Source organism: Danio aesculapii, chromosome 4, assembly GCF_903798145.1.
Source record: "Danio aesculapii chromosome 4, fDanAes4.1, whole genome shotgun sequence".
NCBI classification, from domain to species: Eukaryota; Metazoa; Chordata; class Actinopteri; order Cypriniformes; family Danionidae; genus Danio; species Danio aesculapii.
The window spans coordinates 26,429,022-26,451,361 of NC_079438.1; the positions used below are offsets into that span (position 1 = coordinate 26,429,022).

Genomic DNA, 22,340 nt, shown 5'->3' on the forward strand with positions numbered 1-22,340 from the left:
AGTGCTATCCATTACATTATGGAACCTCAAGATGGTGTATAGCTGCTGCCCAAGATGAAGATGATGAATTAAAAAACTGGCCTTGCAGGAAAGTAGCAGAAGGTCCATCCAAGGCAAGGCCAATGTGCATCGATTTCTGAGTAACTCGTCATTCGGCATGCAGGGCTCCTCACACATTTACTGGAGCATTACTAGGTAGGGCCTTCAAAAGAAAAGCACGCCATTCCAGGCAATTTGACGACTAAATGGCAGGCAGGGCAAAGAAGCCACCACAGAACAGATGTGATCTTATTTTTTCTTTTTTGACCACGTCTAAAATGTTCAATTTGGCTTATGAAAAGGGGAATTAGCTCAAATGGTAGAGCGCTTGCTTAGCATGTGAGAGGTAGTGGGATCGATGCCTGCATTCTCCACTTGTGTTTTCATGCCTTTCACACTGGCTTTTATTGGAAAGCTGGTTGCACCTGGAGGGTTTAGAGCGAATTTCCTTACGTCACCTTTGCCGGTTCTGTGTAGTACTAATCATTGCAATCCTTCAGAAGCCCTATCAAGTCACAGTTTTCTTTTATTTGATGGCGTGTCCGCAGTGGGAAATCAAAGCACTAAATATATAGCAGAGTGCTGTCGATTAGGCCATAGGAATCATCACCAGAAGCGATGTGACCACCTGGGAGAAAGATAGCGTTTTGGTCAAATGGAAGTAGGTTGACTTAAGGGTGAAGCGGCTAGGCTTTTTGGGTGACTTTCATTCAACTGACCCTGTGCCCAAAACAGAACAACAACATTGCTTTGCCGAAACCCGGGATCAAACCAGGGACCTTTAGATCTTCAGTCTAACGCTCTCCCAATTGAGCTATTTCGGCTGCCATGACACAGCTTTCCTGCAGCAGGCATGTCTGTGAGACCAAGCTGAGCCCTTAAGTGCATCTGAGGCATAAGAGAGTAAAAATCTGGCCAGTACGGGTATCGAACCCGCGACTTTGGCGTTATTAGCACCACGCTCTAACCAACTGAGCTAACCGGCCGTTTTCTTATCAGTGTGCTGGAAAACCCAGAGTTAGTGTCATTCTTTGGCCTTCAAGGGAACAGGATGCTATTTTAACTTTTTTTGTGCAGTGCTGGCAAAATAAAAACAGGTCCCACCGAGATTTGAACTCGGATCACTGGATTCAGAGTCCAGAGTGCTAACCATTACACCATGGAACCTTAAGATGATATAGAGCTGCTGCCCGACATGAAGATGATGAATTAAAAAAATGGCCTTGCAGGAAAGTAGCAGAAGGTCCATCCAAGGCAAGGCCAATGTGCATTGATTTCTGAGTAACTCGTCATTCGGCATGCAGGGCTCCTCACACATTTACTGGAGCAGGACTAGGTAGGGCCTTCAAAAGAAAAGCACGCTATTCTAGGCAATTTGACGACTAAATGGCAGGCAGGGCAAAGAAGCCACCACAGAACAGATGTGATCTTATTTTTTTCTTTTTTGACCAAGTCTAAAATGTTCAATTTGGCTTATGAAAAGGGGAATTAGCTCAAATGGTAGAGCGCTCGCTTAGCATGTGAGAGGTAGCGGGATCGATGCTCGCATTCTCCACTTGTGTTTTCATGCCTTTCACAGTGGCTTTTATTGCAAAGCTGGTTGCACCTGGAGGGTTTAGAGCGAATTTCCTTACGTCAGCTTTGCCGGTTCTGTGTAGTACTAATCATTGCAATCCTTCAGAAGCCCTATCAAGTCACAGTTTTCTTTTATTCGATGGCACGTCCGCAGTGGGAAATCAAAGCACTAAATATATAGCAGAGTGCTGTCGATTAGCCCATAGGAATCATCACCAGAAGCGATGTGACCACCTGGGAGAAAGATAGCGTTTTGGTCAAATGGAAGCAGGTGGACTTGAGGGTGAAGCAGCTGGACTTGAGGGTCCTAGAAAACCCATAGTAACTGTTATTCTCTGGCCTTCAAGGGAATAGAATGCTATTTTAGCTTTTTTGTGCGGTGCTGGCAAAAAAAAAAAACAGGTCCCATCTAGATTTGAATTTAGATTGCTGGATGCAGAGTGCTATCCATTACATTATGGAACCTCAAGATGGTGTAGAGCTGCTGCCCGAGATGAAGATGATGAATTAAAAAACTGGCCTTGCAGGAAAGTAGCAGAAGGTCCATCCAAGGCAAGGCCAATGTGCATTGATTTCTGAGTAACTCATCATTCGTCACCTTGCTGGTTCTATGTAGTAATAATCATTGCAAAGCAAAGCAGAGTTGGGCCTGGTTAGTACTTGGTTGGGAGACCGCCTGGGAATACCAGATGCTGTAAGCTTTTTGAATTCCTTCATTTGGCAAAAAAAAAAATTTTAATTAATTAATAAAAAAAAAAAGAGGTAAACTATTGAGGGGCCAAGGGCATTGTTTCTGTCGGTGCTGTGTCAAGGCAAGCTGAGCGGCACTCGGCTCCTGGTGCTGTGCCTATTTTTAAATAGCCAACTCTTGACAGCTGCTCTCGCTTACGGCCATACCACCCTGGCAATGCCTGATCTCATCTGAACTTGGAAGCAAAGCAGGGTTGGACCTGGTTAGTACTTGGATGGGAGACCGCCTGGGATTACCAGGTGCTGTAAGCTTTTGAATTCCTTCTTTTGGCAAAAAAATTAAAAATAAATAAATAAAAAAAAGAGGTAAACTATTGAGGGGCCAAGGGCACTGTTTCTGTCGGTGCTGTGTCAAGGCAAGCTGAGCGGCACTCGGCTCCTGGTGCTGCGCCTATTTTTAAATAGCCAACTCTTGACGGCTGCTCTCGCTTACGGCCATACCACCCTGAGCACGCCCTCTAGTGTGAGTTGTCAGAAGGAAGAAAGAGGCTCTTCCATTTTGGCAGTTTTGTTTTTTATTTTTAGTTTTTGTATTACAAAGTTTACTTTAATTGTTTTTTCAGTTAAAGATTTTTTTCACTAACCCCAAACAGTAACACTGTTTTGGGGTAAGAAAACAAGATAATCGACACAATTGAGAAAGAGAATGGACAGGACACAAACGGAACAAGGAACAGAGAACAAGGAAATGCCTCAAACAGGATTGAAAGGACACTAAATGAAGATAACGGAGAAAACAGCAAGGAGACATGGGCAACAGTAGTCTCAAAGAAAAAAGAAGGAAAAGGAGGTGGTCAAGAAAAGAAAGGAGAACTACAATCAAATGCAAGCATTGAAAGCGAAAAGAATATTGAAGGACAAAGAAATGATTTAAGTCAGAAACAACAAATGCTGAACAAACTAAAGAAGCAAGCAAGATATCAAAGAGACTACAAGAAGGAAGCCACACTAACAATGATGGTAAGAGAAATTGAAAACTCAACTATAAATAACATAATCAAAGCAGTGGAAGACAAAGTCGGGATTGGCAAATTATTTGGACTGAGACGGAAAAACAACAATGAATTTGAGCTGACAATGGAAAGTGAAAAAGAATGCGAGATATTGATGAATGGACTGATGATTAATGGAGAGGAATGTGAGATGAAAAAGCTGTGTGCAACAGAAAAAATGGTAGCTTTTCTGAACTTGCCCAGTTACATACAGGATGAGGAGATACAACAAAAACTGAGTAATTGGGGAGTAACTCCTATACTTCCAATAAGAAGAAAATATCATCCGGGAACAATGGTGGCAGACGGAACACGCTTTGTGAAGGTAAAATTTCCCAAAGAAGTTAAATCTTTACCATACAATGTTGGCTTTGTGACAGAAGAAGGCATACAATATTTCAGAGTGATTCATGATAATCAACTGAAAATGTGCAGACTTTGCTCAAGTACAGAGCATGAGAAGAAAGACTGCCCAAATTTCACATGCAGAAGATGTCTTCAGCAGGGGCATTATGTGCGGGACTGCGAAGTTCTGCAGTGCCAGGGCTGCGAGAGGGCATCGACAAGATGTAACTGTGAAAAAGAGGAGGAAATTGAAAGGATGGAAATACAAGTGTCACTTGATAATACGGCAACAGAAAGGAAGGAGGACAAAACTGCAGAAGAAAACAATACAGAAGAGGACAGATATGAGAAAGAGGATAAAGAAATGGAACTGGGAGAAGGAGCAAACGAGGAGGAAGGAGAACCAAATAATGGACAATTTGATGAAGAACAATATGATAAAGGCGCTATAGAACTGAACAATGAAGAGAGACAGGAGAAGAAAAGGACTGAGGACAATGAAACAAGAGCACTAAATGAGGTAAGAGGAATGGATTTTGAAAGGGGGAATTATGGACTGGAAAAAAAAGAAAAAGGTAAAAAGATAAAAGATTTAAAATCAAGATCTAAAAGTGGCTTAAACATTGAACTGGTTCTACAACGGCAGAAAATGAGAAGAGAAGAGATTAAAGAAAGAATGGAAAGGAAAAAATTTGAAAAAGGAGATGCAAGAAATATTTGTTTAAGTGACAGTGACTCAGAATGAATGGTGGTTATTGGTTTATCCAATAATTATCCTAATGAGTAATGTATGTGTGGTATCACTGAATGTAAGAGGATTGTCAAAATGTGAAAAGTTTGAAAGATTAACGTGTTTGACAAAAAAGTGTGATATATTATGTTTACAAGAGACAAAGTGGGAAGATGAGATTAAAAATGAAATGAGGAAATTGTGGAATGGGGAAATATTTAGTAATGGAGATATAGAAAAGAAAAGAGGGGTAGCAATTTTGATAAAAAGAGGGATTTTTGAAAAAGTAGAATTAGACTATAAAGACACAGACGGAAGAATTATAATTGTAAAAGTTATGTATAATGGGAAAAGTTTTAGAGTATGCAACATACATGCACCAAATGAGGAAAAGGAGAAATATAACTTTTATAAGGAAATAGATAAGTTAATAGATAAGAATGAAAACATATTTATTTTAGGAGATTTTAATGTTGCCGTGCAAAGAATAGATATAGATGACTCAATGGATTTTAGAACAGACAGAGGAAGGAATGAACTACAAAATTTAATGAGGAAATGTGATTTGGTAGATGTATGGAGAGAGCAAAATGGTATGAAAAGAGAATATTCAAGAAGACAAATTGTAAATAGGATTTTAAAGCAAAGTAGAATTGACTTGTTTTTATGTAAGGAGAAAGAAGTACAATATGTCAACAAAGTTTTATACAAAACCTATAGTGAGAGTGATCATGATTTTATATGGATAACGATGAATTTTAATGAGATTGAAAAAGGAGCAGGAGTGTGGATACTCAACACTGAGTTGTTCAAAATAGAAATGTATAAAATGGAAATAGAAAATATAATAATCAATAGTGTGAATGATGAAATGTTTGAAACAGAAACAAGTTTATGGTGGGATAATCTGAAAAATAGAATAAAAGAATACTCAATAAATATATCAGAAAAAAGACAAAAGGCAAAGAAATTCAAGGAAAATCAAATTAGAAAAGAATGGGATGAAGAAATGAGTAAAGCAAATGGGATAAATGTTGACAAAATAATAGAATTACAGGAAGAGCTGAAGAAAATCGAAGAAGAAAAGTGTAAAGGAGTAATTATTAGAAGCAGAGCTAAAGACATTGTAGAAGGAGAAAGAAGTACAAAATACTTTTATGAATTAGAAAAAACAAGACAAAGAGCAGCTATAATCAAATGTATAAAAACACAAGATGGGAAAACTGTAGAGGACAAAGAGGGAATTTTAAAGGAAACTAGACGATTTTATAAGGAATTATTTACAGAAAATGGAGTAGTTTTAAATGATGAAAATTTATTATTAGAAAAAATAACAGTAAAATTAAATAAAGAGGACGAGGAAATGTGCGAGAGTGAGATAACAGATTTAGAAATAGAAACAGCTATTGATCAGTTGAGAAATGGGAAAAGTCCAGGAATAGATGGACTACCAGTTGAGTTTTATAAAGTTTTTAAAAATGTTTTAAGTCCTATTTTAAATAGAATATACAGTGATATTTATGAAAAAGGGGAGACTCGACTTTTTTTTTCCGCCCACACAAAGAACTCCTTCATTTTCTACACTTCTGTGAGAGGATGTCTACAAGCGTTGCTAATATAGTGGTGAGCATAGCTGGCTTCTGCCGTTACATTACATGGCCAGGCGCCACTCTTGTGAAGATATCCCATAACATGTGGGTAGATCAGTGCATTTTGAGATGATTGGGATCCATATGCTGAACATGTTTTTCAGAGCCGAACCAAGACAAAGAGGGCCTTGGTTGAAAGCATTCTTTTTGAGCTCTTCTGGCAAGAGGCGTCCACAAGCGTTGGTGGTATAGTGGTGAGCATAGCTGCCTTCCAAGCAGTTTACCCGGGTTCGATTCCCGGCCAACGCATGTCCTTTTGGCTGCTGTATATTTCACTTAGTCCGTTGCCACCGTTGTCAAAAGACAACAGCCAAAGAGTAAAAGACAAAGGAGGGCCTCCCCGTCGGGGAATCGAACCCAGGTCTTCCGCATGACAGGCAGAGATACTGTCCACTATACTAACAAGGATCTGCGCAGAAAGAAAACCCGTTCTCCCCCCACACAGATCAGCAATGTAATCCAGTCCTAACAGCATTGTCTGCAGTGCTGGCACTAAATACCTTGACTGACAGCAAGAGGAGGGTAGAAAACTGGGCTTGGACAGTTTTTCTTCATTAATAATCCTTGCTTCTTCAATAGTCTTCGACTGGTCATCAGCAGTAACTTGAACAGTGCATCACACAGGAGAACGTTATTAGCATGTTTTGCAGCAAGCAAAGCACGCCATTCATTCTTACACATTGCCCAGCTTTTACTCCACAAAATGTCAGCTTGCCCTTTCATGAGCTGCATCCAGTCAACCCTTGCAATGACATTCAAACCGGAAGAGCTCATTACAGTGAAAACTGGGTGACAGAAGATGAGAACTCTACCACTGCAGAGTGAAATTATCGACCTCCCATTTTTTGGGTGAGGTTGTACCTTCGAACGCTTTATCCAACCTCAACGTCAGAAAGAGATGGGATCCATACTCGACATTTTTTTTTTCGCCCACACAAAGAACTCCTTGGTCGAAAGCTTTCATTTTCTACACTTCTGTGAGAGGATGTCTACAAGCGTTGGTAATATAGTGGTGAGCATACCTGGCTTCTAAGTATATTCCCAGCAAATGTATTCCTTTTGGCTGCCGTAACATTACATGGCCAGGCGCCACTCTTGTGAAGATGTCCCATTACATGTAGGTAGATCAGTGCATTTTGAGATGGTTGGGATCCATATGCTGGACATGTTTTTCAGAGCCGAACCAAGACAAAGAGGGCCTTGGTTGAAAGCATTCTTTTTGAGCTCTTCTGGCAAGAGACGTCCGCAAGCGTTGGTGGTATAGTGGTGAGCATAGCTGCCTTCCAAGCAGTTGACCCGGGTTCGATTCCCGGCCAACGCATGTCCTTTTGGCTGCTGTATATATCACTTAGTCCGTTGGCAGCCTTGTGAAAAGGCAACATCCAAAGAGTAAAAGACAAAGGAGGGCCTCCCCGTCGGGGAATCGAACCCCGGTCTTCCGCGTGACAGGCGGAGATACTGTCCACTATACTAACGAGGATCTGCGGAGTACAAAAACCCGTTCTCCACCCACACAGATCAGCAATGTAATCCAGTCCTAACAGCATTGTCTGCAGTGCTGGCACTAAAGACCTTGGCTGACAGCAAGAGGAGGGTAGAAAACTGGGCTTGGACAGTTTTTCTTCATTAATAATCCTTGCTTCTTCAATAGTCTTCGACTGGTCATCAGCAGTAACTTGAACAGTGCATCACACAGGAGAACGTTATTAGCATGTTTTGCAGCAAACAAGGCACGCCATTCATTCTTACACATTGCCCAGCTTTTACTCCACAAAATGTCAGCTTGTCCTTTCATGAGCTGCATCCAGTCAACCCTTGCAATGACATTCAAACCGGGGGAGCTCATTACAGTAAATACTGGGTAACAGAAGATGATAACTCCACCACTGAAGAGTGAAATTATCGGCCTCCCTTTTTTTGGGTGAGGTTGTAACTTCGAACACTTTATCCAACCTCAACGTCAGAAAGAGATGGGATCCATACTCAACATTTTTTTTCACCCACACAAAGAACTCCTTGGTCGAAAGCTTTCATTTTCTACACTTCTGTGAGAGGATGTCTACAAGCGTTGGTATTATAGTGGTGAGCATAGCTGCCTTCCAAGCAGTTGACCCGGGTTCGATTCCCGGCCAACGCATTTCCTTTTGGCTGCTGTTTATATCACTTAGTCCGTTGCCAACTTTGTAAAAGGCAACAGCCAAAAAGTAAAAGACAAAGGAGGGCCTCCCCGTCAGGGAATCGAACCCCAGTCTTCCGCGTGACAGGCGGAGATACTGTCCACTATACTAACGAGGATCTGCGGAGTAAAAAAACCCGTTCTTCCCCACACAGATCAGCAATGTAATCCAGTCCTAACAGCATTGTCTGCAGTGCTAGCACTAAAGACCTTGGCTGACAGCAAGAGGAGGGTAGAAAACTGGGCTTGGACAGTTTTTCTTCATTAATAATCCTTGCTTCTTCAATAGTCTTCGACTGGTCATCAGCAGTAACTTGAACAGTGCATCACACAGGAGAACGTTATTAGCATGTTTTGCAGCAAACAAAGCACGCCATTCATTCCTACACATTGCCCAGCTTTTACTCCACAAAATGTCAGCTTGCCCTTTCATGAGCTGCATCCAGTCAACCCTTGCAATGACATTCAAACCGGGGGAGCTCATTACAGTGAATACTGGGTGACAGAAGATGAGAACTCCACCACTGAAGAGTGAAATTATCGACCTCCCTTTTTTTGGGTGAGGTTGTAACTTCGAACGCTTTATCCAACCTCAACGTCAGAAAGAGATGGGATCCATACTCGACATTTTTTTTCACCCACACAAAGAACTCCTTGGTCGAAAGCTTTCATTTTCTACACTTCTGTGAGAGGATGTCTACAAGCGTTGGTAATATAGTGGTGAGCATAGCTGGCTTCTACGTATATTCCCAGCAAATGTATTCCTTTTGGCTGCCGTAACATTACATGGCCAGGCGCCACTCTTGTGAAGATGTCCCATGACATGTGGGTAGATCAGTGCATTTTGAGATGGTTGGGATCCATATGCTGGACATGTTTTTCAGTGCCGAACCAAGACAAAGAGTGCCTAGGTTGAAAGCATTCTTTTTGAGCTCATCTGGCAAGAGATGTCTGCAAGCGTTGGTGGTATAGTGGTGAGCATAGCTGCCTTCCAAGCAGTTGACTTGGGTTCGATTCCCGGCCAACGCATTTCCTTTTGGCTGCTGTTTATATCACTTAGTTAGTTGCCAACCTTGTGAAAGGCAACAGCCAAAAAGTAAAAGACAAAGGAGGGCCTCCCCGTCGGGGAATCGAACCCCGGTCTTCCGCGTGACAGGCGGAGATACTGTCCACTATACTAACGAGGATCTGCGGAGCAAAAAAAACTTTCCTCCCCCCACACAGACCAGCAATGTAATCCAGTCCTAACAGCATTGTCTGCAGTGCTGGCACTAAAGACCTTGGCTGACAGCAAGAGGAGGGTAGAAAACTGGGCTTGGATAGTTTTTCTTCATTAATAATCCTTGCTTCTTCATCAGTCTTACTGTCCACTGTACTAACGAGGATCTGCGGAGCAAAAAACCTTTCCTCCCCCCATACAGATCAGCAATGTAATCCAGTCCTAACAGCATTGTCTACAGTGCTGGCACTAAAGACCTTGGCTGACAGCAAGAGGAGGGTAGAAAACTGGGCTTGGACAGTTTTTCTTCATTAATAATCCTTGCTTCTTCAATAGTCTTCGACTGGTCATCAGCAGTAACTTGAACAGTGCATCACACAGAAGAACGTTATTAGCATGTTTTGCAGCAAACAAAGCACGCCATTCATTCTCACACATTGCCCAGCTTTTACTCCACAAAATGTCAGCTTGCCCTTTCATGAGCTGCATCAAGTCAACCCTTGCAATGACATTCAAACCGGGGGAGCTCATTACAGTGAATACTGGATGACAGAAGATGACAACTCCACCACTGCAGAGTGAAATCATTGACCTCCCTTTTTTTGGGTGAGGTTGTACCTTCGAACGCTTTATCCAACCTCAACGTCAGAAAGAGATGGGATCCATACTCAACATTTTTTTTTTCGCCCACACAAAGAACTCCTTGTTTGAAAGCTTTCATTTTCTACACTTCTGTGAGAGGATGTCTACATGCCTTGGTAATATAGTGGTGAGCATAGCTGGCTTCTACGTATATTCCCAGCAAATGTATTCCTTTTGGCTGCCGTAACATTACATGGCCAGGCGCCACTCTTGTGAAGATGTCCCATGACACGTGGGTAGATCAGTACATTTTGAGATGGTTGGGATCCTTATGCTGGATATGTTTTTCAGTGCCGAACCAAGACAAAGAGAGCCTTGGTTGAAAGCATTCTTTTTGAGCTCATCTGGCAAGAGATGTCTGCAAGCGTTGGTGGTATAGTGGTGAGCATAGCTGCCTTCCAAGCAGTTGACCCGCGTTCAATTCCCAGCCAACGCATTTCCTTTTGGCTGCTGTATATATCACTTAGTCCGTTGCCACCCTTGTGAAAGGCAACAGCCAAATGATTCTGTTTGATACTGTTTATTGCTTTGACAATATGCTGTTAAAAGCTCTATATAGTTAAAGGCGCTACACACACAGCCCCACTCCTAGGTATGGAGCGGCAAGTGCTGAAACACGCAACCAGCTTTATTTGTTTTCGATTTGCGTGTTGTTTCTTTTTTAAAGTGTCTTTTATTTTTTAAATCTCTCAAATTAGGCTATTTTAGGCTACTAGGAGATATTAGTTCAATTATGCGCAGTAGGCTATTGACCAACACCCCCTGCATACAGTTTAGGCTACACACTGCAGGTCTACAGTTCTGATGTGTTATGAATTGTTTTAGATGACAGTGAGACATGCTATATTTAGTTTTTATTGTAAAATATACATTATGCTCCAGTACAAAGTAAAATAATATTTATTAATGGCCATTGGCAGCGTATAGCCGTTAAGCTTTAATAGTCGAAGTATGTTTTTATTAATATTAAAACAAATTACAAAATTACAAATTACAAAATAGCCAACTTTTGATTTAATTTGTTTCCGTATATTTTTATCAAACAAAAAATGCAATTGTATTTTGGTTTAAATTTGATTAGAAATGTAATAGCTGTTTAGGCAACACTACTTCTACATAACATTGGCTCTGATTGCGTTTTTACAGATATCCTAGATAGACTTTTTGTCTGAAAAACATTACTTGTTCATTTCAGTGCTGTATTTTGACATTTCACAAGGGCTTCAGCTGGTACCGGCCTCAATTTCACAACTTGACGTTTATGTGGTGTCTACATATCGATGTCTGGATGACAGCGAGAGCGAGATGAGACCTCAGATTCAATGTGCAGCTGCACAGTTTCTGCAAATGTTGACTATAGGCTCATCTAAATTTAAATATTGCCGAAATATTGCCAGACAGATGAAGTAACTTTCGGGATTAGAAGAGAGCTGCTTCAGTAATGAAAGACACAGTTGGTGGACACACACGCACACACACACACACACAGGATACACTTATAGGCCTATTCATTATTGATTTATTTAACATTAAACACACAGTAATTAAATTTAAAAAAGAAAGGCATAACTTTGGAAAAAGTGCTCACTGCTGTTTTCGCAATTTCTGTGGTTGCTTTGTTTCTCTGCCATTTGCTTGTCAGTGGTGCGGCATTGCTAGATTACTTTTGTATTAATCAGAGAATAAGATTAGGACTTCATTCATTCATTCATTTTCTTTTTGGCTTAGTCCCTTTATTAATCCGGGCTCACCACAGCGGAATGAACCGCCAACTTATCCAGCACGTTTTTACGCAGCGGATGCCCTTCCAGCCGCAACCCATCTCTGTGAAAAATCCATACACACTCATTCACTACAGACAGTTTAGCCTACCCAATCCACCTGTGGACTGTGGGGGAAACAGAATGTATAGTTATTTAGTTCAATCAGTGTAATTTATAAATATATAAATTATTTTGTGCTTTTTGGATTTAGGCATAGGCCGAGTATAAAACTTAATATTACTTGTAAATACAAAAGATTATACGGTTTAGTTTAGTTTTTTTGATGGCACTGTATTGCGTGTTGAATGTTACAATTACAAAGATTTTTATATAACAAGTGCACTACCACAAGAAATTTTTGTCTGTGTAAAAATATAAAAAGTATCATTCTCATATTCTTGCCTTATTTATCTTTAATGTAAATGTAAAATACTATGCAATGCGTGGTTCACCTAAGAAAAAAAGGCGCACCAAGGCAAAATTTATTCTAGAGCCCTGTATTGGATAGATTAAGTGATAGATTGTGCGTGCATTTTAATTACATTGACACTACTTTTACTTTTATGATTGATTAAACTAGGGATGCTAACGATTACTCGATTGATTTATTGTCGGTAACCCTTTAAACCCGATAGATCTTATCGATGACCAATTAAACATGGGCATTTAATAAGTTATGCTTTGCGCTGTGAGACGCGTCCCTGAATTCACACATTACATAATGAAGTGTGTGCAGTTTATGTTACCTTATGGAGTCGTGCACTCTCTTGATTGTGTATATTGGGGACACATAAAACCCTGGGTTGCACAGATCTCATTTATGTCCGCCGGTGCTGCCGTTAATCCGCAGATCAAGTAATCAAAAAGTAGGCTAAATGACGTTTAATTATGGGCAGGTTAATAAGACCAAACACTGGTTGTGCAAACTTTAAAATATTAGGGTTTCAAGCTATATTATCTTTTTATAGACTGGCATAGGCCTAAATAGGCATCACGGTCAAACATTTAGAGTTTATATAAAAACGAGCGCTTACCTCATTTCACTGTGATCATTATGCGGATCATATTGCATATTCGGGTAATTCTTCAGTAGCCTTGTAAATTAAGTATTTTATTATTGGATTGTTTATAAGGACTAAGCTATTAAATACTGTAATTATCCGAATGGAAAATGCTTGAGTTGTTTGATAATATCTATCATATCATGCAAAACTTTATCTATCATGTTTATGATCTGCCCCTCATCCTTCAATATTACAGATTGATTTATCAGATGATCTGTCATAAGAGAAATGTTAACAAAAGGATTTTCTTCATGGAGACCCATCTAAAAACAATCGACAATCAATAATTCATTTAGTATAAATACAAGTTTTAGTAACAATAACTTCAACCGAAAGAGCAGGTTCTCGGTAACCTTTAGGACTAGCTCATCACATCAGAAACGACTCTCGCTTATGACGTCTGCTTCGCGGGCATTTCACGTTGTATGCGTCACCGTCGCATTTGTACACAGGCTTTAAATTAATGCTTTTTGTCTCCCAAATTCATATAATAAAGAGAACGATAAAATAACGTTATTAACCGGTTAACTGTAAACGTTTCTGTTCAGAATGATTAAAGTTGATCTTTTTTTCGTTTTTCATTTCTGTTCCTGAAATATGTCATTCGTTTCTGTTTTTCGTTTCCGTTTCTTGAACCGGTTCGGAGCCCTGCTTAAAATATTGTAATTATTATACTTGTATAATATAGACCTATACATTATTGGCAGCAATGTATTATCTAATTTCAATTTTGCATTTATATCTTATTTTATTTCAAATGTTTAATAAATGTTTATAATAATTTACTAATTAAATTTACTCTAATATTGCAGAAAACACATTATGTTTACCAATCACACTTACAATAACACTAACCTGCTTCTTTTTAAAGGATAAAAATGGAATAAAAAGTGTACTTAAACGAAGAGGCACCAGTTCCAGCTGCCACAAAAAGGCAATGGAGACAGAATAAAATAGGTTGCTCTGGTCAAAAAGACAGAGAAGCAGGGATAACAGCAACAAACATTTTAAAAGAAAGAGGGATAGACTCTGTTGAACTTATAAAATGCACAGACATACGTTTAACATGTGTCTACCTCACGGACAGGTCTTACAGTTGTTGTTGTTTTTTGCATCCAACAAAACAGATGGGAGTTGAATTAAAATAGATAGATGGATTGACATTTTAATGAATGAAATAAAAAAGTATAGGAATAAAATGTAAAACACAAATGTATAATTTGAATGGTTTAGAGTAATGGTTGATTTTTATAATTGCCTATAATCTATTTGTATTCTTTTATTTATTTATGTATTTATTTTTTGTTTGTTTGTTGTATTCTTTATCTGTTAGAACTCATATTCTATTGCTACCAACAGCAAGTGACAGCATTTCTTTCTTTCATTCCAATTACAGCAAATAACTCCTGCAAGTCCTGCAGGAATTATAAAATCCTGCAGAATTTGTCACTTGCTTGGATCCGTTGTAAAACCTGCAAGAAATTCCTGCACATATCATCAATGTATCCTCCAGGATTTTATAATTCCTGCAGGACAGCAGCTATCCTGCAGGGAAAAATAGATCATTCAGGATTCCTGTAAAAAGTACTGCATGATTCTAAAATCTGTAGGAATTGCCTGCACATATTGTCATTTTGTCCTGCAGGATTTCATAATTCCTACAGGATACCAGCAGGTTCCTGCAGAAAAAGGCTATTTTTGTAAGGGTAGGACAATCAACAGCTGATCATTTACTGAAAGAAGATTTAAAACTTATGATTAAATAGAGATTTATCTGAAAAATGAAGGAAGAGCACTAATGACATGAGGCATTGATAATCACTGGCAAAAACATCTGAAACTCTTATAAATATTGAATATTTATCTGAAAAATGAAGGAAGAGCACTAATCACATGAGGCATTGATAATCACTGGCAAAAACATCTGAAACTTATAAATATTGAATATTTAATTAAAGTTAAAACAATGACCAGTAAAAACAGGACAGAAGTCAGATTAATAATATTATAACTTAAGGACACATAAGACTCAATAATACATTCAATATGAGTAAAGTGAATACAGATAAATGTTATATGTTACATATAAAAAGAAATATACAGCACGATTTATTAAACTGAAACTGAAAAAAGAACATGGAAAGAATAAACTCAATGAATGTATCCTCAAATTATGCAGGAACTGAATTACCTTAGGTATTTTAGGAGTCGATCAGCAGAAGAAACTCAAACAGGTTTGGAACAAGTAGAGGATGAGGAAATGACAGAATTGTAATTTTTATGTGAACTACCCCTTTAATGCTTCTGTAAGTAAAGGTAAATTAAGTATTATTACTGAAGATATTGCTAAAGAATGGCAGGAAACGTGGAACACAGATAATAAGAGACGACAATTCATATGAAAAAAAGAAACCCTATATAGGCCTATGAAGTTGTAGAAATAGACAAAAAAAGAGGTCATAATCATGAAGATGAAATTTGGACTCAGATATTAATAGGAAGTAATGTGTTTTTAAAGGTTTGTGTGTGTGTGTGTGTGAGAGAGAGAGAGAGAGGGAGCAGATATAGTGTAAAGTGAAAAACACGGAAGAAATTTATCCATAAGTCATGACTGCAACAGTAAGTGGCAAAAAAGCAAAACAAAAAAGACTTTTATTTTGGCGTGGTGTGTGACGTCATCAGGCGGCGCCGCTTCAGCGCTGTGATTCAACTGGAGAAAGGTTTGAGTTTTTAAAACGTTTACAGATATAAACCGATTTAAATTTAAAGTTCTGACGTTTTAGGTTATATATACGATGCTAAATTATGTTCCTGTTGTTGGAAATATTATTTTAACCCTTTATACAACGTAGTACTATTTTATTCTCAGTAACTGAGGGCTATTGTTTGAATAAAGTAACAAAAAAGTGTGTAATAAGTGTTTTAAAGAAACATTTTACCTGATTTCTTTTTGTTAATTACTCTCATATAAAGAAGCTGTTGACGCAAGTGTTGAAGAGAAGTTATTTAGTTTCTGTTCATTGTTTTATTTATTTTAAACAGGATAAAGTGTCTAAACACAGAGAAAAACTCCTGCGGAAGCGACTGATCTCCACACTGTTATAAAGATGGCGTTTATTAAAGAGGAGAGTGAAGATGTGAAGATTGAAGAAACATTCAGAGTCAAACAGGAAGATCGGCAGGAACAAACAGGTTAGTTTTCATTCTTAAAGACCAACTCAGTCATTTGATCCTCATTCAGATATATTTTAATAATAAGAATACTAAATTAAATCCATCTTGCAGCCCTGAGTGTGCTGCCTAGTTCTCCTAAATGCACATAAGCACTCATTGAAAGACAGGAATGAGTTTCTTTCTTGTTACTTGTTCTCATGTCTTTTGTCATTCTTTTATGTATTATTAGTCTCCCATTTTCTCTACCTTCTTAAGGTTATTGCTTTTCTTGTTCTCCTACTGTTTGTAAAGCGTCCTTAAGCACTGGCGCTATATAAAATAAATAAAAACATAAAATAATAAAGAATAAAAATATAATAAACTTTAAAAACATTAAATTAAAAAAAAAGTTTGACTGAGCTGACGATATTTGACCTACAGTATTCTCATAGAAGATATCTGCTATTACAGTGATGTTGGCTTAGTACTTTCCATTTGCATGTCACGTTGATCACAATTACAACTTCTTTATGGGTTTAAACTTGTTTCTAGTAGTTGTCACTAGTTCTCACAGATAGTATCTGAGTTAGAATTACATCATTATTATAATAAGTAATTACCAGGGCTATTGTGTTTAAACATGGTTTCTGTGGGGTCTTATAATGTCGTAAATTCCAAAATCAAAAATTTAGGCCTTAAAAAGTCTTAAATTTACTGAAATATTGTGTTGTAGGTCTTAAATCTTTTCAAAACAAGTCTTCATTTTCCTTTGTTCATGTTTTGCTACCCGATCTGGCCAAAACCCATACAATCACCAACAATCCATCTCAATAAAACTTTCAACTTTTTATTCAAAAAAGTCATTTTAACTCTATTTATCATAATAGTTTAATTATTTTCCTTACAATAACATTTGTTTAAACGTGCTCTGCTGAGGACATCGACCTTGACAGATTGTTGTGTATAGATTTAGTTTATTATAGTTTTTAAAACTTTTAAAACTTTTGTTCATTTTTTTTTTTTATTTAAATAAAGTTTATTTTGGAAAAAGTGTATGGATACAAGTAAAGCTTGCTATTTTTTACACAATATTTAAAATATTTTCTTTTTCATTATTCATTTATTATTGTATTATTAGCCTTTAGCCCTTTATGAGTCTAAAATTTCATTCATAATGGTTTTAAAAATGTCTTTAGAAGTATTGCATTTAACTTGGGGAAACCTGCAGAAACCCTGGTTTAAAGTATGTCATAATTTTAAATATGCTGAATGAAATGGACACTAAAATAATTAATTGTTATTGTACAGTATTCTAAACTATATGATGATGTTGTGGGAGGACATGAAGGAAAACGAACAAATTATAGTGGAACAATAATGTTTAGCATTGCACTGACTACAACTGGCCAACAAACTAGTCTAAATGACTTTTGCTGATAAGTAATGGATTACAGCATGTTGATGATATGCAAACATTTGAGTGTAAAGTTCATCCGAATATTGACCATAATCTTCATGTACCAGCAGGCGCCGCCATTGGAATTTTTTTGCTTGAGACTTTTTTAAAGAATGAATTTTTAGATTGTAAAAACAGTGTTATGCTGCTTAGGCATGGGATGATATATGTAAGTTTTTTTTTTTACATTTTGTTTTGTTTGAAAATATATTGTGTTCAAAGGGGGAAAAGTTTTTGTGTTTTACCCAGACATTTAAAAAGAAGAGCAGTAATCACAGTGCTGTGAAACCGTGATATTGTTATTCAAGGTTATCATATCGTCAGAATCTTATACTGGCCCATGCCTAATACTGCTTGATGTTGTAAAGTCATCCATTCATTCATTCATTCATATTCTTTTCGGCTTAGTCCCTTTATTAATCTGGGGTCACCACAGCAGAATGAACCGCCAACTTATCCAGCATATGTTTTATGCCCTTCCAGCTGCAACCCATATCTTGGAAACATCCATACATATTCATTCACACTCATACACTACGGACAATTTAGCTTTACCCAATTCATCTGTACCGCATGTCTTTTGGACTGTGGGGGAAACCGGAGCACCCGAAGGAAACTCACACAAACGTGGTGAGAACATGCAAACTCCACACAGAAACGCCAACTGACCCAGCCAAGGCTCGAACCAGTGACCTCCTTGCAGTGAGGCAATAGCACTACCTACTGCACCACCACGTCGCCTGTTGCAAAGTCGTATTTTCTAATTTTATTGTGTTTCTTTGTATGTATAGTCATGAACACACTTGTTTGTAGAGCAAGTAGCCGTTGATTATTCCTGGTCATTTCTCTAATAGGCAACTGAAGTTCTAAAACGATAGCATATGAGATCAGGGCCCTGTTTCAGAAAGAAGGTTAAGTGAAAACTAAGTATTTTAACCCTGAAATGAGAGAAACTCTGTGTTTTTCGTTTCGAAATGGCAGGTTTGTCAAACTTTAGAAAGCAGGGTAAGTCAAGCCTGTTTCTGAAAGAGAGGTAACTTTAACTCAGAGTCAGTTACCGTGGTAACTTACGCTGTGAACCTAACCTGGTCAGTAGCAGGTTTTATTCTCCAAACTCTGAGTTTCTGTCGATCTCCTCTCCCTTTTTAAAGACGGTTGATGAAAACGTCATGATGCACATTTTGAACTTTTGAAATATAGGCATAAAAAACATGCGCATAACTGAGTAGGACAAACTTTTTATTCAATAAGAAAAGATAAACTTACGTAAACAACACAAGCACTTTTACTAAACAAATTCCAGTATGTGCATTAAAAAGAGGTTTGTTATAAGAGATCATATGATGATGAAAATGTGTGAATGGACAAACGAGCAGGCTGAGCACACTGTAAAACATCTGAAATGTTGTTTTGGTCATTCTAAAACCCCTTAACCGTTTCAGTATTAATGTTGTTATATTATTAATGACCTCCAGAGCGTTTGGAGCTTGTCAAGAGCGTCTGTTCTCCGCATCTCATGGCTTCAAACGCCAATACGCGCTTGGATGTCGGCATTGTACTCTGAGGTGAAAATCATTTATTAAATAAAGAAAAGATTCATGTAGCTCCTACCGCAGTAAATTCTGTTTTGCTGTTAATATTTGTCACCAGTTAATCAGGAAATTATGATTTTTGTTTTCTTTGATTCATTGGATGGAAACGCTGCTTTATTCGCACATGTTTTATGCGATATTCCAGGTTTGCAAATAAATTTAATTCACATTTTTGGATGGAAACACAGCTATTGCCTACATTTCAGTCACACAAAGAACAGTCACGTATGAGAATGGCTTGTCCTTCTTTAATGAATAATTAGCTTAAATTCACAGACCTTCGATAGAGACATGTACTGTAACTAGATTAATGGGATTATTACTCATTCTAAACACTATTTTTTTGGTACTGCTTACATTCTTATTATTCAAATAGTTTTATTAATTTTTCCACAACACACATATTGAACAACAAATTAACATGGTACATAGCTACAGACATACTCACACCCTATAAAGAAAAAGGAGAAAGAGAAAAATAAATAAAAATAGATAAAACAAATTAGGAAATTAGGGATAAATTCTTACTTGTGATATAATAACCCCTAAGCGTTCAGTGTAGGATAGGAAAGGCTGCCAAACCTCATAAAACTTTTTTGTAGAGCCTCGGATGGTGTACTTCAGGTGCTCGAGTTTAAGATGTGATAACACTTTTAATATCCAATGTTTGTGGGATGGCGGGTTTGCTTTTTTCCACCTGAGAAGAATCAGGCATCTGGCCAATAAAGAAGAAAAGGCAATGATTTCTATGTGATTAGTTGACAGGTACATTTCTTCTGGCACTGTACCAAAAATTGAGGCCAAAGGATTAGGATCCATATCTTTATTACATATAGATAAAAATGATCTAAAAATATCGGTCCAAAATTTATGTAATCTAGGGCATCCCCAGAACATATTACTCAGATCTGCTGGCTCCAAACCACATCTGGGGCAAGATAAATCTGTCTCTGGTACATTTTTGCCAGCTTGCTCCTAGATAGGTGAAGTCTATGAAGCACCTTAAACTGAAGAAGACCATGTCTAATACATACAGAAGATGAGTGTACCAGTTCTATGGCATATTGCCAGGCTGTATCTGATATTTCTAGTCCCAGTTCGTCTTCCCATTTTTGCTTTATATGATTTAGGGAAGGGGAGGCAGTTCTTTGGATCACTTCATATAACATGGACATGATACCCCTTTGATATGGGTCCATATTTACCAATTCATCTATCCAGCATACTTCTGGTTGGTTCAGTGAAGGAGAGAAGTGTTTTTTAATGAAACTACAGACCTGAAGGTACTTAAAAAAAATTAGACTGGGGAATCTCAATGTCTGTTCTTAACTGTTAAAATGAGATAAATATGTCATCTTTAAACAGGTCCTTAACACTGTTTACTCCCTTTCTAGACCATCATTGGAATGCTGAATCTATAAGAAAGGGAGGGAATAACGGATTTAACAAAATGGGAGCAGAAGGCAATGCTTGTTTATTAATAAAGTGAAGTCTGAATTGTGACCATATTCTGAGTGATCCATTAATAACTAGGTTATTCGTAGAATACTGTTTACTCACTGGAATCAGAGCAAAAAGTAGTGAGCGTAAAGACACTGGATTAGATGTGTGCTGTTCCATCAGTAACCAAAGTGGGGCCTCATCATTACAGATGTTGGAAAACCAGAATATCAGTTTTTGTAAATTGGCCGCCCAATAATAGTATAATAAATTTGGCATTGCCAATCCACACTCTTCCTTCTTTCTTTCCAAGAATTCTTTTCTTATGCGAGGAATTTTCTTATCCCTGAGAAATATAGAAATAAAGTTACTCAACTCCTTGAAAAATGACTTGGAAATAAAAACAGGCACGGTCTGAAATAGAAACAAATTTTTGTATTATTGTCATTTTAATGGAATCGATCTTCCCAGCCAAAGATAAAGGAAGGGTTGACCACCGTGTCATGTCTCGAGTGGCTTTGTCTTATGTTGTTTTAAAATGATTATTGAACAAATCCTTATATTTGCGTGTCACACTCACACCCAGATATACAAATTTATCAGAACTTACTGAAAATGGAAAGGATTGGAAGGACATTTGCTGTGCTCTATCATTGATCGAGAAAAGGAGACTCTTTGCTAGATTGACTTTGTATCCAGTAACATTTCCAAATTCTGAAATTATTGTAAGAGCTTTAGGAATACATGTATCTGGAATTGACAGAAAAAGAAGATCATCCGCATATAGCAGGAACTTATGTTCTTGTCGCTCTCTGAAAATTCCTTGCAAGCCATCTGAGTTTCTTAATACGCTTGCTAGAGGTTCGATGGCAATGTCAAGAGCCGAGGGGACAGAGGGCAGCCCTGTCTTGTTCCCCTAGAGAGTGAAAAGCATTTAAAAATTATGTAATTTGTTTGAATGGATGCTTGGGGCCTAGAATATAAAATTTTAATCCAGGAACAGAATCCAGGGCCAAATCCAATTTTTTAAAGTGCTGTAAATAAATAGATATACTCTATCAAAAGTCTTATGGGCATCTAAAGAAATTAAGACCTCTGGATTGGTATTATTTTTAGGTGAATAAATCATATTAAATAAGTGACAAAGGTTGTTTTTTAAGAAGTAGTTGTCATGGTTTATGGGTCTGTGTGTTCTTTCTGTAAATGTGTGTGTGTGTGTTTGCGTGGTTGCACGATTGCACGACTGACAGTTCTGTGTTTACCTTCTACAGCTGTGCGGTCACTTGGTATTGTTGTCACCAGTGATTCCTTGTTGCGTAACTACTCAGCTGATTCATCAGCGCACTACAGCTGCTGTGCATTACCACGCTTATATCAAGCCGGCGCTCATGTCTCTCATTGTCAGTTCATTGTTGTTCATGTCTGTGAAAGAATCAGTCCACGTTGAGTTTCTTGTATTTCATTGTGCCCTGTTGATGGGGAGTTCGCTCTCGGATGCTGAATGTTCATCATTGGCCTTTTTCTTCTCCCATCTGACAGTATTCAGTTACGAACTATTTCTGCCTGTACTGGCACTGTACTAGCTTGGCAGAAAACTTCTTATAAAACTCAGCCGGGAAGCCATCAGGGCCTGGTGCTTTTCCGGTTTTCAATGTTTGATTGCATTTTCAATTTCAGAAGGTGTTATATTTCCTTCCAATGCCAACTTATCTGAATCACAGAGGGATTGTTATTCTAAATAATTTAAAAAGCTCT

The 22,340-nt window shown here is 38.0% G+C and overlaps 10 non-coding genes and 1 pseudogene across 10 annotated transcripts; 6 read left to right on the top strand and 5 right to left on the bottom strand.

Annotated features, from left to right (window-relative positions):
* LOC130223494 (oocyte zinc finger protein XlCOF6-like) overlaps positions 1–22,340 on the top strand; it is a 170,541-nt pseudogene that overhangs the window by 134,973 nt on the left and 13,228 nt on the right.
* Positions 791–863, bottom strand: trnaf-gaa (transfer RNA phenylalanine (anticodon GAA)). The gene has a single exon. It is a non-coding gene; the product is annotated as a tRNA-Phe (tRNA).
* trnai-aau (transfer RNA isoleucine (anticodon AAU)) lies at positions 952–1,025 on the bottom strand. The gene has a single exon. It is a non-coding gene; the product is annotated as a tRNA-Ile (tRNA).
* trnaq-cug (transfer RNA glutamine (anticodon CUG)) lies at positions 1,135–1,206 on the bottom strand. Its single transcript has one exon. It is a non-coding gene; the product is annotated as a tRNA-Gln (tRNA).
* LOC130224032 (5S ribosomal RNA) lies at positions 2,498–2,616 on the top strand. The gene has a single exon (XR_008837133.1). It is a non-coding gene; the product is annotated as a 5S ribosomal RNA (ribosomal RNA).
* trnag-ucc (transfer RNA glycine (anticodon UCC)) lies at positions 6,258–6,329 on the top strand. The gene has a single exon. It is a non-coding gene; the product is annotated as a tRNA-Gly (tRNA).
* Positions 7,330–7,401, top strand: trnag-ucc (transfer RNA glycine (anticodon UCC)). Its single transcript has one exon. It is a non-coding gene; the product is annotated as a tRNA-Gly (tRNA).
* Positions 7,489–7,560, bottom strand: trnad-guc (transfer RNA aspartic acid (anticodon GUC)). Its single transcript has one exon. It is a non-coding gene; the product is annotated as a tRNA-Asp (tRNA).
* On the top strand, positions 8,146–8,217 carry trnag-ucc (transfer RNA glycine (anticodon UCC)). Its single transcript has one exon. It is a non-coding gene; the product is annotated as a tRNA-Gly (tRNA).
* Positions 9,214–9,285, top strand: trnag-ucc (transfer RNA glycine (anticodon UCC)). Its single transcript has one exon. It is a non-coding gene; the product is annotated as a tRNA-Gly (tRNA).
* Positions 9,372–9,443, bottom strand: trnad-guc (transfer RNA aspartic acid (anticodon GUC)). The gene has a single exon. It is a non-coding gene; the product is annotated as a tRNA-Asp (tRNA).